The 16,788-nt window shown below is 40.0% G+C and overlaps 1 protein-coding gene across 4 annotated transcripts in view; it reads left to right on the top strand.

Moving 5' to 3' along the window:
- SIK3 (SIK family kinase 3) overlaps nucleotides 1-16,788 on the top strand; it is a 243,912-nt gene that overhangs the window by 682 nt on the left and 226,442 nt on the right. The gene's annotated exons all lie outside the window — the stretch shown is intronic.

Here is a 16,788-nt window from a genome sequence, read left to right as displayed (position 1 = left end):
AGGGAATGAGGGCGGGGGGGGGGGGGTAGGAAATGTGGACAGGAGGATGGGGGGAAGACGAGGGTAAACTGGCAGCCGGGGGAGTTAGGAGGGGAACAAGGACATGGACTAGGGGTGTGTGGTGGGTGCAGGGTGCTGGGAGATACGAGGGACCTGAGACCTTATGACAGATGCCAATCGGCGTTTGATCGTCTGAGACTGATGGGTTGGTAGCAATGGGAGCCCGAGGACAGACCACATTATCCGAGGAGGCGATGAAGAAAATGGGGAAATAAGGAGGAAAAAAATTACTTTGCTTTTCCGCAGGAAGGGGCTCAGGGAACAGAGGCCCAGGGCGCCCCAGGTTCATGGTTGGCACTAGGTAATCAGGGGTTAAACAATTTGGGAGAACTGGGTTGCTGGTTATTTTTAGTTGCTGGAGGGTCTGGAATCATGGGCTTCATAGAGCCCAGGGTGGGCTCTCAGTGGTGGGGGGGAAAGCCTGGTGGGCGACTGAGGAGGTGTATGAGAAACCCAGACCCTGGAGGATTCCACTGGGCCCTTTGGTTCTCAAGGGATTTGTGGAGCTGTAGTAATGAAATTGGCCAAGGTCAATTAGGAAGCCATACAAGTATACATACACAGTTTTACATAGAAGATTTTTTTTTTTTTTTTTTTTGAGGAAACGGGTAGCACTTTCTTTCCTGTAGCTTTCTTCATTGGAAATACTGGAATCGAAGTCATCAGGAGAAATCTTTGGGTTTTGATAGGACCTGATAGGACCCACAAAGCCCATTTGTACTCCAGATTTCTTTCTTTGCTCAACCTCTCACTTGAATGAATACTTTCAGTGTAGTCATTCATTATATTTAAAACTGCACTTTGTGTTTCCCCTCAACCCGGGCTAATGAAGAACCCTTACAGCTGCTGCTGCTTCCTACCAAAGCCACATCAATTCCTCACCTTCTCAGCCTAGCCCCTGCTTATCATCACCTACGTTGCTGTTGCTTTTATAGCAATTGCTTGTTTTCAGAAGCCAGTAGCTCATCTAGGCCTTCTCTCCTGCTCACTTACACCCTGAAGTTCCTTTTTCCCTCCTTTCTGTCAAAGCCTGCAGGGGGCCTTTTTTTTTTTTTTTTAAAACCAGGGTGGCAGGGTAGGTGGCTGTGGAAAATTGATTGGTCAGTTTCACTTCCTCTGGGGGGCCCCCTTCAGCTTTTTTGTCAGTTTTTATCAGAGGGCCTCAAGTCTGCAGGTCTGAGCTGAATGAGGTACCAAAGTCCAGGGTTCTCTGATGTCCCTGGCAGACCCTGAGGGGGACTAGACTCAGCCAAGCTTGGGTGCATCTCTGTCCAGCCCCCTCTCCCCCCCAGGTGCTTACAGTTCTGTTGGCTGAGCCAAAGTTGTGTTTATAAACAGCCCTAGTCGTTCCAGAGCTTTGTTCCTTGTTTCAGGATTTCCTTTTTTGATTTTATTTTTCTCCCTTTCCCCTCTCTTCTCAGTAATCACATTGAGGTCCTGTGATTATTTTGCTCTGACCTCTAGGGGATGGACTCCATGAATTTAATTGGTTGCCTGGTTTATGGTATCTGTGATTTAAAGAATTTTGTGTCCTCCAGCCCTTGGATACACCAAAATATTGATAAAATAGTCTGCGACAGACAGGGTTGTATGTTTTTGTAAACGTAATTGCAAACAGTTGATTCTTGGCTTTATGTATAAAAGAGACGTTTCTGTCTTCAGTAGTCAGCAAAGCCAGTGGCTAATTATGGCTGATCTGCTCGCTTTCTAATTTTCCTCTGTGTGTGTGTTTCTTGGTTTTTCTCTGAGGCCTTGGTATCCTTTAGGACTGCAGCATCTTAAACATTAGCTTGTTTATAAATGGGTGTCACTGTTTATGTTGGTTTTCATCTTTGATCATTTGTGGTATGCAGTTATGTAATTCCTATGTATGGAAATATTCGAAATCCTGAATGAGGCTGAATTGGCTTGGACAATGAGTTGCATGTGTGAGGGGACCACACCAGCACTCATTTGTGTTTCTGTAGCAGTGTGCAATTTCCTAGTTACAGTTACAAGCGCCCTATCTTTTGCTGCTCAAATTACTCTGACGAAGTGGGTGAAGCTTAATTCACAAGGAGTTGTCATGTGCTCTGGGTGAGCGATGAGCATATTTTGGCCTGCTCCATGGTTATCTGAATCCACTTTGGAAGGGATTCTTAAATGCTGACAGCTTAGATGTGCCTAACAGCTGTTGACATACAGTGCGATGGCCTAGCAAGGCCATGATTTGGTTATATAATGGCGAGGAAGGTGCCTAGGTACTGGTAAATGCAGGAGCTGCTGTTTCAGTAACTCAGAGAAACAGATTTTTCTCTCCCCGTGCACTGCAGCGTTTATCTTACTCCTGCAGTAAGGTCACTTGGAGCCCAAGAGAGCTATTTTTTTTTTTTCATGTCTTTCTAGAATCTATAATTTTCTTCTTTCATCTTTTAGAGGTGCATGATTTTTTTTTTTTCTTCTTTCTCCTTTTCCCCCTGTAGGCCACTGGATGGTCTGGGTTTTACATAAAACCATCTTGAACATTTAGACTCTGGTAATTCAGAAGGTATCTGTGTTGGTTGAAGGAGGGTAGGTCATACATGCTTTCTGAACTTCAGGGAAGTATTTATGATCTATTTTTTCTTCCACACACTGCCCATTCCAAGGACTAAGAGGCTAAAAAGTAAACTTCATTTATTGACTAAGCTGCCCTCTGCGCAACAATAAGTGGTAAAGCTGGCTCTTTCCCAGGTTCTCTTAACTCTCAAACCTCCTGGAGTAGGACCCCGGGCTGAATAAAATCAGTAGAGAAAAGGAGATGTTTTCCTGTTATGTTGTGGGTGACTTATGCAGCCCAGCAGTGGTGAGCTCAGACCGAGTACTGTTAGCACTGCGGTGCTTGGGGCATCACTGCGGTGCAGTTACCAGGAGAGAACGTTCATCTGTGACATACTTTGGTCAGCAGCTCACCCTGGCTGTCTTTGTCCTATCTTCTTTTTTGTTTTCTTTTGGAGAAAGAAAATTTTTTTTTCTTTGGTTGAAGGCTTGGTCTGAGATTCTCTGGCTCTCTTCTTTTGGTAGGACACCGTAAAGTATTAAAGACATTAAAAAAAGATTCTCTGCTTCCAATTTGCTTATAGGCTGTTCCCGGTGCCTGATTATACCTTCACTCGTTGGATGAGTGGGGACAAAGAGTAGATCTGTGTTGTGTTTTAAAACTGTATACGTGACTATAAAAGTCATTGGTCAAATACTTATAAAATGTCCTTTCAGCAAATGTGTATCACTTGCTTGTTACTGGTTTGTAGTTAAGAGGTTGGGCTCTGGATAAGGCTGCCTGGGCTTGGATCCTCTTCTCCTTAGCATGATCTTGGGTAAATTGTTTAACCTCTCTGTGCTTGGATTTGCTCACCTGCAAAAATGAGATGATGGTAGTACGTGCCTCACAGGTTGGGGTTAAATTAGATAATATATGGGATGTGGAGATTAAATAAGATAATATATGGGATGCTATTGGAATATGCCTGGCACGCAGTAGGGATATGGGAACTATCATCGGCAGCTGCGGTAACAGATGCGTGGGGCATAGCCCCTCTTCTTCTGCCTTTTACCCATTTGGAACAGTTCATGAATGCACATGCCGTTCGTGCAGGTAGATGCCACCTTCATGATCTGCTTTCAGGGCAAAACAGGTTGCTGTTATTTCAGATGCCACTTTGTGATACTGGGGTTGAGCTCCTGTGTACTGTGGGCTAATTTCATGAGATTGACATTTTAAAACACGATTTTCCATTAGTTTCCATTTTTTTAAACTAATCTCTATGCCCACTGTGGGGCTTGAACTCATAACCCCGAGATCAAGAGTCGCACACTCCACTGACTTGAGCCAGCCAGGCGCCCCTAAACTTTTTTTCTTTTAAAGCAATTGTGAGACTTGTCTGCCGAAAACTGACACTGGCTTTTGCTTTGGGCCGCCCCGGATTTTCAGTGTGTTTGTGTAACGACTCCTGGTTACATTGGTGATGGGACAGAGTTTCTTTGAGTATACTTTCCTCCCAGAGATTCACTTAAATTTGGTGGAGGATATGAAGAAGTGTTCCTGCAAGCTGAAGGGTGCATTCGCATTTGGGTGCAGAGGGTGCTACTTAGAAGACCAAGGTCAGGATTCTTCACTTTAGATATTACACAGAGAAAACATTTTGCCCCATGACCCCATTCCAAATGTTGAGCAGCCGTGACACATCTGTGTGCTGTGTGGTTTAGTGCAAACTCATTTCCATGAAAAGAGCAACTCAGAGTGGGAAGTGGTATTATTTTCACTTCTAAGGAGGAGTGTAATGAAGCAGAGTAGATGATGCTTACACTCATTAGATGGCCGAAAGCAAGACTCATTGGTAAATAGAAAAGAGAATTGTATCAAAAAGGAAATGAAAGCAAGGTTGCATTAGATACCTTTGAGGAGGATAGTTCCATCTTTAGGTAATCTCAAAATGACTATTGAAAGATGACTGACTTCATTTTGATGCAGTTGTGATGGGGTTACTGACTTTGCTGAAATTTTGTGAAGAGCTAAGATTGATTTGGACTGGTTTCTCCAGAGTCAAAATACCAGTATTCCACTTTCAACATCAAAGCTGTTTATTTTAACATTCTGACTTTGGTGCCAGCTCCCTAGAAAGTCATAGATCTGGCTCAAGCCAGAGGTGCCCAGACTAGTTATTTCTGTGCCAGAAGTGCTGTTTTCATTTTCCAAGCATCAATCTGGCGAATGTTTTCTAGTTCACGGCATAAGAGAGAACAAAATGGATGCTTTGAAGAGAAAAAGAAATGCTCTCTGCTCACCAGAACCTCTATAATTCTAAAAAACGTCAAAAACATCTTTGCACAGGGATGGAGCCTTTGCCTTATCCATCCATTCACTTGACACATAATTGCTGAATCCGAATGTGGGGTCAGGTTCTATCCTAGTCTCTTGAGTACACCAATAACAAGAAAGAGAAAAAGCCCCTTGCCTTCTTGAAGCTTACTTTCTAATGCAAGGAAACAGACAAGAAAGATGGAAACACATAACTTCATACAGTGATGAATACAATGAGGAAAATTGTGCTGCCTCAGGTGGAGTTCTCAAGGAAGGCCTTTCCAAGGTGATGATACTTGAGCTGACACCTGAATGACGAGAAAAAGCCAGCCTAGGAAGGTTTAGGAGACAGAATTTTCAGTGCAGAAGGAATGGCAAGGGCAACAGTCTTAGGATGGAAATGAACTTGGTTTATCCAAAGATTAGACCCAAGGTCGTGGTGACTAGAGCCTAGTGAACAAGGAGGAGGGTCGCTGTTTTATGGAATTGGGTATGAAATGGGATTGGCATCAGAGGATATCAAAGTAGAGCTCTGGTATCATCTGATTAATGATTTTAAAAATCCATGCTGGTTATTTTATGGTTAAGGGTAAAAATGCTTTTTCTAATGCATTTCTTCAGATGGGGGCAGCGTTCAGTTTTAACAGCTTACATTCTTTCACACCTATAAGAGAATGACATACATTTTGCATATAAAGTAAACATGATCAGCCAACAATACTCGCTGATTTGTGGGGGGGGGGGGTGGCGCACACACAAAATCTTAGACATGTTTCAACTCTTTCTTTTCCAGAGTCTAGAAAGGTGGACAGCATGAAATTTAGAATCTTAGGCTTTTAGGGACTATTAACTAGTTCAGACCACTTATCTATTAGAATCTTGTCTTTCTGTGGTATCTTCTATCCCCCTACCGCACCATTTGCCCAGAATCTGACAGCTAGTTAATGGTGGAGTTGGAATTAGAATCCAGGCATCCCTATTCCTAGTTAACTCTACCCTGATTCACCCAATCATAGAAAACATTGTCTTTGCCCTCTTGATCTTTTATTAAGGAAATAAGATGTACCTACTGACTAAAGTCTAAGACATTTATCATTTCTAGTACAAAAAACTCCAAAATGAGATACCATGATAAGAGGAAAAATTTCCGAGTAGGGAGGAAGGGTAAGTATACCAACACTGTATTTCATCTGTCCTTTGGCATTATTTCACTCTGTGACTTCTGCCATGCACCAGTAGTCCTCCATGGGACCATTGCTTTGCCTTTGAATCCTACTGAGATACCACTTGGTGCCCCCTTGACTTGACTGAGGCATCAAAAAAGCCTTTCAGAAAAACCAAACCAAAACAAAAAGCCCCCCAAAACCCTTTCCAAATACTAAGGAAGTAAAAAAGGAAAGCAGTGAACACAGAAAAGGCAATGACCATAAACACAGTCTGCCTTATATAGTTTTCTTTCACCACTATATCTAGCTTACTCCGAGAGAATATGAGTAATTATACTTCTGCTCTGTTGGTCTGGGCTGGTCTGGTCTGGTCTGTTTTTGAAAGTACCTTTCTGAGATGGACTCCTTCCTTACCAGATCACTACCAGTTTCTAGGGCATGGTGCCATCCTTTAACTCAGTAAGAGAACTGGTCACCAAGATACATACCCTTGATGACACAGGTGAGGGCCAAGAGAACCAGTTATCTAGGGCTCCTCTTACGTGGTTCTACTCTCTGGTCCACAAGCTATGCCTGTTCCCTAGGTGAATCACCTCAAGCATCAAATGAGTCCCTGACCCCTCTAATAGTGAGTACCTTGGTCCCTTTTGGCATAGAACAGTTATCCTGTCTCAGACCGATAACATCCAGAGAATGAAAATGATATACATCCTCATGCACTTTTGTCCTAATGTAATAAATAATTGTTAAATAACTGACCCAGGCAATGTCTTTGAGAAGCCTCAGCAGTCTTGGATGAATTAGCTTGAAAGGGCTTGTTTTGGGTATGTTCAGAATAAAATTCCTTCAGCTACTACCAAACTGTTGGATGAGCTATGGTGAAATTACGTTTAGGAATATACTTCTGTTTATGAGGTGTGTGATCCATTGAAGACAAGAAGTTCCTGGCTGCTACATATTTCATGTGAGAATTTGGTTTGTCAGAAAGGTAGGAATCAGATTATGAATACTCAGCTTCATTTCCTAGAAACTGAAAAGGAGGGAGAAATATACCCATTGCCTGTTTAAGCTTGTCCGTGTGGGCTGTGCTCACTCACTTGGATACTTTTGGTTCTTATCTTAAACTATATTTAGGTTCTGATTAGAAAGTTCTGAGAAATTTTCAAATTTCTGCTTAGTTTCAGCTCTAGTATTTCAGCTTTATTTGCCAGCAGTGTGCCTGACTTATTGCTCCCTACAGAAGAATTGGATGTGAAAATTGAGGTTAGCTAATCACATTTTTTTTTTTTTTTTTTTTTTTAGTTTATTTACTTTGAGAGAGAGCTGGACTGAGCTGGGGAGGGGCAGAGAGAGAGAGAGAGAGGGAGAGAGGGAGAGAGAGAAAATCCCATGCAGGCTTCAAACTCATGGACCTCGAGATCACGACCTGGGCCGAAATTAAGAGTCGGATGCTTAACTTACTGAGCCACCCAGGTGCCCCAGCTAATCACATTTGTTGAGACTGAATGTTTTTGGGAACAAATTTTTCCTTCCATCCATCCATCCTGCGAACTTTTGAAAAATTTATTGTCAAAAACCAGGAATGGATGATACATGGCACAAAATTCGAAAAGTACAAATTTATATATGATGAAGTTAAGTCTGCCTGCCACCCCAGTACTCAGCCACACAGTTTTTTAGTCTTGTTTCAGAAATCTTCATTAAGCACTTCTCTGTATCAGTCCAAATGCTGGATGCTGTTTGTGACATGCTCGAAATTTCTAAAAATAAATTTACTTAAAAAAAAAAAAAGAAAATATCTAACTTTTAATGCATGTTAGGAGGCACAGTGTGATCATGTAAGCTCACGAGGGAAGGGATTTTAATCTGTTTGTTGCTATATTCTCAGCGTCTGCTGCAATGCCCGTAAATACTCATGCAGTGAATGGGTATCAGGATTAAAAAAATGGAAGCTGAGTTTGTTTTATACTCATAACACTTTTTAGAGTACATCTTAGAATTTTACTACTGAAATTTTCCATCTCCAGTTAAGATGTTAAAGGAAAGTAATTGTCTATTTTTTTTTTTTTTTTTTTTTTTTTCTTCACAAATATCTGAGTGAGGAGATTTCACAAGCTTTCTGGGCAAGTAATTATTTTTGGCATATCTCAAACTTTCATTATTAGTATATCTAAAATCAATCCTGCAATTTAAGTTCCAGTCCCTTCCTTTAAAGGGAACGTTCTTTTATATGCAGGCTCCCAATGGGTTATTTCCTTGAGAAGGCTCCATGGTAGTACATTCAGTGCAGTATAGTCAGCTAGGGCCTTGTTTTCTCTTCTGCCTCAGAGCAGACTCACCAAACTGTCTTGGGCTGTTAGCACTTTCTGACATAACTTTCAAGTATTTGTTGTTCTTTTTTTTTTTTTTTTTTTTATCCTAAGTGATCTGATTGAAAAACAAAACAAAACTTTTCTGTCACTGGCTTTTAACTTGAATGGGTTACTTTTAATGGCCCTTTCCTTTCATGGACTAATTCAACTAGTATTTGTTGTGTCACCTGTATGCAAAAAGTAGCAGCTCCCGGTACTGGAAGACAAGAGGATAAATTTTATTCTGGTCAGGGTAGACTGTAGGTGAGGTTAAAGGAGCAATTCAATGCTTACAGCCTAAACCTGATAGGGGAGGAAGAGGTGTTAAGCATACATTCTCTTACTGCAGCCCAATTGCTTATTATTATTACTGGGCTTTCTTCTATCACTTGGCCCTGTTCCCCCCCCCCCCCCCATTATAAAAGTAATTTGTATCCATGGAAGACATTTGGGGGGAAAACTCAGGAAATTATAAAGAAGCAAAGGGAAAAAGATCACCCTAATCCTGTCACCTAGAGGCAGTAGTCATTAATATTTTAAGATCTGTAATTGGGATCATGTTGCTGTACTATTTTATTCCTTTCCTCATCATTAGAAACTGTAAACATCAATTTTAATGCGTGTATACTTCTCCATTATCAGACTACTGTCATTTTTTGAAATTTTTTTCATAATTGAAGGTCCTTCCCAGTTTTTCGCTACCAAATTTGCTGTGATGCCCATTTTTGCCCACGAGTCTGATGCATTTCACATTTTTTGCTCAGGATACATTGTTGGAAGTGAAATGACTGGGTCAGAGGATACACATGTTTTCAAGACGCTTGATACCTGTGTTGCCACACTGCTTTCTCGAAAGGTTGTGCCAGGCTTAGCCTCCCCAGCATGTATGAGGAGGCCTTTTTTCTTTATCTTGTTTTTAATGTTTATTTACTTATTATGAGAGAGAGAGTGCAAGTGGGGGAGGGACAGAGAGAGGGAGAGAGAGAATTCCAAGCAGGCTCTGCACTGCTGTGGAGCCCACCATGGGGCCCAGTCCCACAAACTGTGAGATCCTGACCTGAGCCGAAATCAAGAGTCGGACGCTTAACCGACTGAGCCACCCAGGGGCCTCTGTAATTTTAGTATTTTAATTTAAGATATACATAGACATTCACTAATCTTTTTAAAAGTGTTTATTCTGGAAAATTTCAAACAAAAACAAAAGTCGAGAGACTAGTATAATGAACCCCCGTGGACTCATCACCCAGCTTATGCTGTTACCACCTCATGGCCAATCTTTCATCTGTACCCCTTCCCAATTCTTTCTAGTTTATTTTGAAACAAATTATAGAATCCTATAATTTTATCTGTAAATATTGGCATGTATCTGTAAATGAGGATTCTTTTTAAAAAAATATAACCTCAAGACCATTATCCTACCAAAAACAACAGTAATTCCTTAGTGTCATTAAATATCAAGTTAGTGTTAAGATTTCCCTGGTTGTCACATACACATATTTTTTTTCTTTTTTTTTAACCAGTTGTTTGTTTGAATCAGGGTCTCCATGAGGTCCATACATTGTAATTGATGTCCCTTAAGTTTTTGTTTTTGTTTTTAATTTGTTTGTTTTACTCTATAGGTTTCCTCTCCTTCTCTTTCTCTTCGCAATTTAAGAAACACATTCACTAGCTAATCTTTTGATGTAGGGCCAAGGCCTTTCTTGGTGTATTGATGTCTTGATTGGAGTTCCTTCATCTTGTTTGCATTAAACATACCCAGAGTTTATCATCTTTGATTTCCAGTTTGTTTTGCTTTTTTAAAGCAGAGCATGAATTTAAAGGCATTTGTGAAGCAGTATGAGCACAGGATCCCTCTTGAGTTTTATGATTCCCTCTCCCCGCCAGTCTTTTACATCTGTTTCATCTACATCTCATTTGACTTTACCAAGTCTCTTTAAGCATTCAACTTAGTTTTCATGGAAACATGCCTTTCTTTCCTCCCTGATTTCACATGACTAGTAACAAGAGCACCTGGTATAAATAGGTTTGGGGGAAGAAACAACTCTTGGTAAGCATGCATCTCCATGGGTGGAAGCAGAAAGATGGAGAGGTAGAGTGGCTATTCATTGGGGCCAGTTTGCATGCTGGGGTAGCAGTGGCTTCCCACAGTGAAGGGGAAGCATTGGTTATTGGGGCAGGTTGGTTGAGTGGAGGTGGGTTAAGAGAGCTTCTGCACTAACATAAAATTATAAATAAGGGGAGGTTGTTAGCAATTTGGGGACAAGACATTTTATAGAATCTTTTATTTAAAGCGTATACTTCAGGGTGGTATTTTTGTCCACTTCTGTTAGAGTTTGCGTAAACTGAATTGAATTTGATCATGGGCCAGCGATGTTAAAATTTTGGTGAGGAAACAGCCAGACTCTCTAGTTTAAAAGGTTTCTATGTGTTCACTGCCAGTGTAGTGTTCCATGGAACAAGTCGACATTTTCATGTAGTAAGTTGTTTTCTGTTCCTGGCAAAAGAAATCTTGGTTCATATGCCACAAGAAACAGAATTGTTTTTATTGTGAAAGGCAGGAGCAGAGATGTGTGTTTCTTATTTGGATTAGATGGGCACCTGCAGGATTTCTTCTTTCTTTCTGCTTCCTGCCTCCTGTTGTCCTTCCTTCTGTCAAAATGTTCATGAGAATGTTGCATAAAGCAGCGTTCGGACAATAGATGAGTTTTTTTTAGTAGCTCGTTTTTCCAAATCCTCAAAATAATGTTTTTAGTGATTGCATGTTCTTGGCTTACTTTCCATTTCTACATCAACAGTGATATTGTTATTCTAGTCAAATGGGACAGTTGTATTCCAGCAACGATCTCTGTGTGTAAGTCAGCTGCAGAGACACCGCGTTCATATATTAGACCTAAATATTTTATCTGTATAGAGTAGTTCTGGTACATAATCGAATTTGAGCGTGGTTCTTTCGGATCTCCCTAAAGGGTTTTACATCCCTTGAGAATAAAATAACTAGTTTGAAGCGTGTCGCTCGTTGGCCCCTTGGACACATGCAGAAGGGTGGCCAGTGATTTCACCTTGCTGCCTCTTCTGATCTCATTTTTCTTCTTCCTTTTCAGTCAGCAGCTGCATCCAGTGCCCTGATCTAATTGAGCTCTTAGTAAAAGGGGTACTGTTATACTGAGTCACAACGTCTTATATCAAGGGGGGGGGGGTTAGATGTTTTTTTTTTAGGTCAGGACTCCATCTTGGAGTTACATTAAATTTTAAAACCATATTTCAGTAGTGTTACCTAAATTTCTCTTCCTTTTCTTATGCTAGTACTTGTGTTTTCTGCTTTTTCAGCTCTTCGGGGAACCTTATTGGCCCATCAAAATTGCCTGAGGCAGTCTTTAGCAATGAATTGAGCGTTAGTGTGGAAGTCCAGGCACATGTTGGCAGATTTCATTTTTAATAGCTAGCAATTTTCTTTGGCCAAATCACTTAACCTCATGGAGCTTCCAGTTTTGTTTTGTTTTTTTTTTTTGTATATATATATATTTTAAGAGCTTTACTGAGATATAATTCACATGCTATACAATTCACTCAATTCAGTGTTTTTAGTATACTCACAGAGTTGTGCAGCCATCAGCACAATTTTAGAACGTTTTCATTCCCCTTAAAAAAAATGGCATATACCAGTTAGCAGTCATTACCCGTTTCCTCAGCCCTAAGCAACCACTAATCAGTTTTCTAGATTTGTCTCTTCTGGACATTTCATAGAAATAGAATCATACAAAATACGGCCTTTTGTGTCTGGCTTCTTTCACTTAGCATAGTGTCTTCAAGGTTCATATATGTGCTAGCAGAGATGAATGTCAGAATTCAGAATTTCATTACTTTTTATGGCCAAATAATATTTTTCTGCATGGCTAGACTGCTCTTGGTTTATCCGTTCGTGAACTGATGGGCATTTGCATTGTTTCTACTCTTTGCCTGTTGTGAGCAACGCTGTCATGAACACTCACGTACAAGTTTTCGTGTGGACAGATGTTTTTATTTCTCTCGGGTGTATATACTCAAGAGCGAAATTGCCCGATCATGTAGCTCCATCTGCAGCTTTTTGAGGAATTGCCAAACTGTTTTCCAAAATGGCTGTTCCCATTTTACATTCCCACCAGGAATCAGTGAGGGTTGCAGCTTTTCTACATCCTCACCAGAACTTTTAATCCGGCCATCCTAGTGGATATGAAGTGGTATTTCATTGTGGTTTTGATTTGCATTTTCCTAATGACTGTTGGTGTTGAGCATCTTTTCATGCACTGATTGCCGATTTGTAGATCTTTGGAGAAGTGTCTATTTAGATTTTTGCCTGTATTTTTGTTGGGTTATTTGTCTTTTTGTTGTTGAGTTGTAAGAATTCCTTACGTATTCCGGATACAAGTTCTTTATCAGATGATTTACAAATATTTTCTCCCTTTTTTTGGGTTGTCTTTTCACTTCCTTGATGATTTTGTTAGTAGCACAAAAGTTTTTAATTTTGATGTGTTTGTTTCTTTCTTTTTTAATTTTTTAAAATGTTTTTATTTATTTTTGAGAGACAGAGAGAGAGTGAGCATGGGGGAGGAGCAGAGAGAGATGGAGACATGGAATCCAAAGCAGGGTCCAAGCTCTGAGCTGTCAGCACAGAGCCTGACACGTGGCTCGAACTCATGAACCATGAGATCATGACCTGAGCTGAAATCGGACACTGAACTGACTGAGCCACCCAGGCACCCCAGATGCACTCGTTTCTTAATTTGTAAGGTTATTCTAACTCTGAAATTATAGGCTCTGTTGTGAATATTTTCTTCTATTTTTTCTCATTCTCTTCCTTTCTCCTACTTTCAAATAGTTCTCCCCTTCCAGGACATTTTGTAGCCTCAAAGACTGTTTAAAAACATCCGTGTATCTATCTGATACAGTGTGTCTTATGAAATAATCAAACTTTACAAGTATATGACATAGGAAGTAGTAGTTCCCTTTCTTCAGAGAAAATAGAGAGAGAGAGAGAGAGAGAGAGAGAGAGAGAGCAAGCAGTGGAGAGGGACAGAGGGACAGAGGGGGAAAGAGAGAATCTTAAACAGGGTCCATGCCTACCTAGCGTGGAGCCTGATGTGGAGCTCGATCCCAAGACCCTGGGATCATGACCTGAGCTGGAATCAAGAGTCAGATGCTCAACTGACTGGGCCACCCAGGAGCCCCATCGTTAACATTTTATAACCAGATTTTCCTATTCACGTGTTAACATTTTATGTTTTTTTTTTTTATTAAAAAGGGATCATACCACACATCCAGTTTGTTATTTATTTTTTAATTTGAATAATATATCTCTGATATTCTCCCACGTTAGTACATTTTGCTCTAGTTTCAATCTGTTTAATGGCTGCCGAGTATTCCATTTTATGGATACACTACAATTTATTTAAGTTATACCCTATTGATAGATTTAATGTTGTTCCCAGCTTTTATTATTTTTTATTACAAATTATATCTGTTAGCCTCTCTGGACATGTATATTTGCACACTTATGCTAGTGTTTCTATTTCATTTATTGCTTTGCATAATTTAATACTCAAAAGACTCAGACTTAATTTTTAAAAATAAAAATGTTAAATGCATTTTTATCGGGTCCAGCTTAGAGTAGAGGTCCCAAAAGTTATGTTTTCTTTTCCATTTTGATACATACGGTGCTAGGATCTCCTTTTGAAACTAGGTTCTTCATTCTCGCAGTAATTTAATACAGTAATTCACTAGAAGAGGGATGCCTGCTTCGAAGTATGAATGCTTCAGGTTTTACACGTTGCCAAACTGCCCTCCAAGAAAGGCCAAGCTAATTCACTGCACTCAAGAGTGTACCACAGTGCTCTCTCTGTTCTCTTTAACATTGGCAACCAGCCACCTTTTTAGAGAGCCAATCTGACAGGTAAAAAAATATTATTTTAGTTTATACTTATTCATTAGCAAATTATTTAATTTGCTGCTTGGCCATTTGTATTTTCTTATTGGAATTGTTTGTGTCCTTTGTCTACTTTTCTTTTCTTTTTTAAATGTTTATTTATTTTTGAGAGAGAGAGGGAGACTGAGAATCTGAAGCAGCCCGAGGCTTAAGCCTGAGGTGGGGCATGAACTCATGATCCCTCAAACTCACAATCTGTGAGATCATGACCTGAACTGAAGTTGGATGCTTCACTGAGCCACCTAGTTGCCCCTTTTGCCTACTTTTCTATGGGGCTTTATGGCCTTTCCTCAGTATTGTGCAATAGCTTTTTGAATATTAGGGAAATTAGTTATCTCTTAAAATTTTACAGATTATGTTTTTGGGTTTGTCATTTGGATTTATGTGTGTAGTCAGGTTTTCCTGTTTTTTTTGCTTTATGGCTTCTCATACAGTTTCCGTTCTCATTCTAATGAAAAAAATTTTTTTACCCATTTTTTAATCGAGTACTTTGATGGCTTTATTTTATTTATTTATTTTTTTAATTTTAATTTTATTTTTTTTCAATATATGAAATTTATTGTCAAATTGGTTTCCATACAACACCCAGTGCTCATCCCAAAAGGTGCCCTCCTCGATACCCATCACCCACCCTCCCCTCCCTCCCACCCCCCCATCAACCCTCAGTTTGTTCTCAGGATGGCTTTATTTTTAAATTTAGATCTTTGCTTAACATGGAATGTATTTTGGTGTGAACCGAATGAGAAGGGATCAGGGAATTTGCTGGAGTTGTGATTTTACATTTATTTTTGTGGTTATTAATAGCTTTCTTCTCTTGCTGGACTGTAAGCTCCTTGAGGGCAATGATTGTATAGTTTTTTTCTCCTCCCTTGTTCTTATTTTCAGTGTTGAGCACAGTGCCTGCCTCATGCCAGGCCTTCCATTTACTGAATGAATAAACCTTTTTCTCCAGATACCTAGCTTATTGTCTCATCACAGTTTCTTGAGTAATTATTTCTTTCTTGATGTCTTTCCTTTATCTATAAAATCTCCACATGCTGGTTATGTTTCTAAGCTCTTTTATTTTTTTATTTTTGATTTTTAAGTTCTTTACTTATTTATAGAGAGAGTGTGCATGTGCGGGGGCAGGGCAGAGAGAGAAGGAGAGAGAGACCAAGCAGGCTCCGTACTGTCAGCATGGACCCCGACACGGGGCTCGATCCCATGAACCGTGAGAATCATGATCTGAGCTGAAATCAAGAATCAGATACCCAACCAGCTGAGCCACCCAGGCACCCCTTTGAGCCTCTTTTAAGTCTTTACTTGCTTTGATACCGGGTAGCTTTAATTATTATAGCTTTATACGACTTAAAGCGTATTTGGAAGGTCAGGCTCAAATATTCTTAAATATACCAGTTTGGGAAGCACCATAATCTCCGTTGCTAGCCCTTAGAAAACATTCACTTAAATTACTGATTTAAATGTTCCATCTCTTCCAAGAGGCAGCCTGCAAAGTAGAATTGGTTTGGGGGTGTTACTTATTGGAGTTTTTCTAGGATATGACATCTTTAGCTCTGACTTGACATCCTAAGTGCTTTTTAAAAACTCATTTTATAATCTTGGGTATCTCTAAAAAAAAAATAACATTTTTCTCACAATCCTTTAATGCAGAATATACAGGGAGAGGGTAGGTGGCAGAAAAGGCATCAAGAAATTGTGTTGGCACCCGGCTGACAGCAAAGCAGATAGTGGAAAAATTATTACTTACAAGTGGTGTACAGAATTCAGTTCAGTGACCTTGGTTTTCTCACCTCGTGCACGACGCATGTCTTTCCTGTGGCATGCAATATTAGATCAATTCATTGCATATGACCTGGGTGAAGTTCAGGTAACACTGCTCACGAGCCACTTTCTGTTTCTTTGGTGACTCTCCTTTTTTCTGTAAAACATTAGAAATTCTTACAGTCTGAAATAGAATATTCTCTTGGGATTTTCTGTCCCGTCGTCCTTATGCAGGAACCAACATGAGGGTCTTCTGAGTATTACAGAAGTTTAATGGGGAGTGGAGCTAATGGAACAGAGCGTACCTATTGCAAAAGAATCCTTGCTTACTTTTCTGTTGGAACGTTATTCTAGAGCGCTTTGACAAAACTCTTGATTCTAAATAATTGCTAATTTACAAGTGTATTTTAGGTGATTACCCATATTCTTTGAAAAATAAAATAGTGGTTTTGTTACGCTTAGACTTTTCCTTAATAAGCCTAACCATGGATTATAGAAGTATTAAAGCAGAAAAATAAAGTAGGTTTGTTTGGGACCCTTAGTCTCCACCCTAGAATTAAACACCACTGAAAATAACCCTGGAATGAAGGGTTTTTGTGTGGCAGGACTAGTTGACTTACACAGTTCTTCCTTTTGCAAGTTTCTGTTGGTGGAAAATGGGCTTACTTTTCT

This window comes from Lynx rufus, unplaced genomic scaffold (assembly GCF_022079265.1).
Source record: "Lynx rufus isolate CCGP_SWC_20201006 ecotype Redwood Valley unplaced genomic scaffold, mLynRuf1.p SCAF_9, whole genome shotgun sequence".
NCBI classification, from domain to species: Eukaryota; Metazoa; Chordata; class Mammalia; order Carnivora; family Felidae; genus Lynx; species Lynx rufus.
Note: the sequence above shows the minus strand (reverse complement) of the source record. Positions and strands in the feature narration are given on the sequence as shown.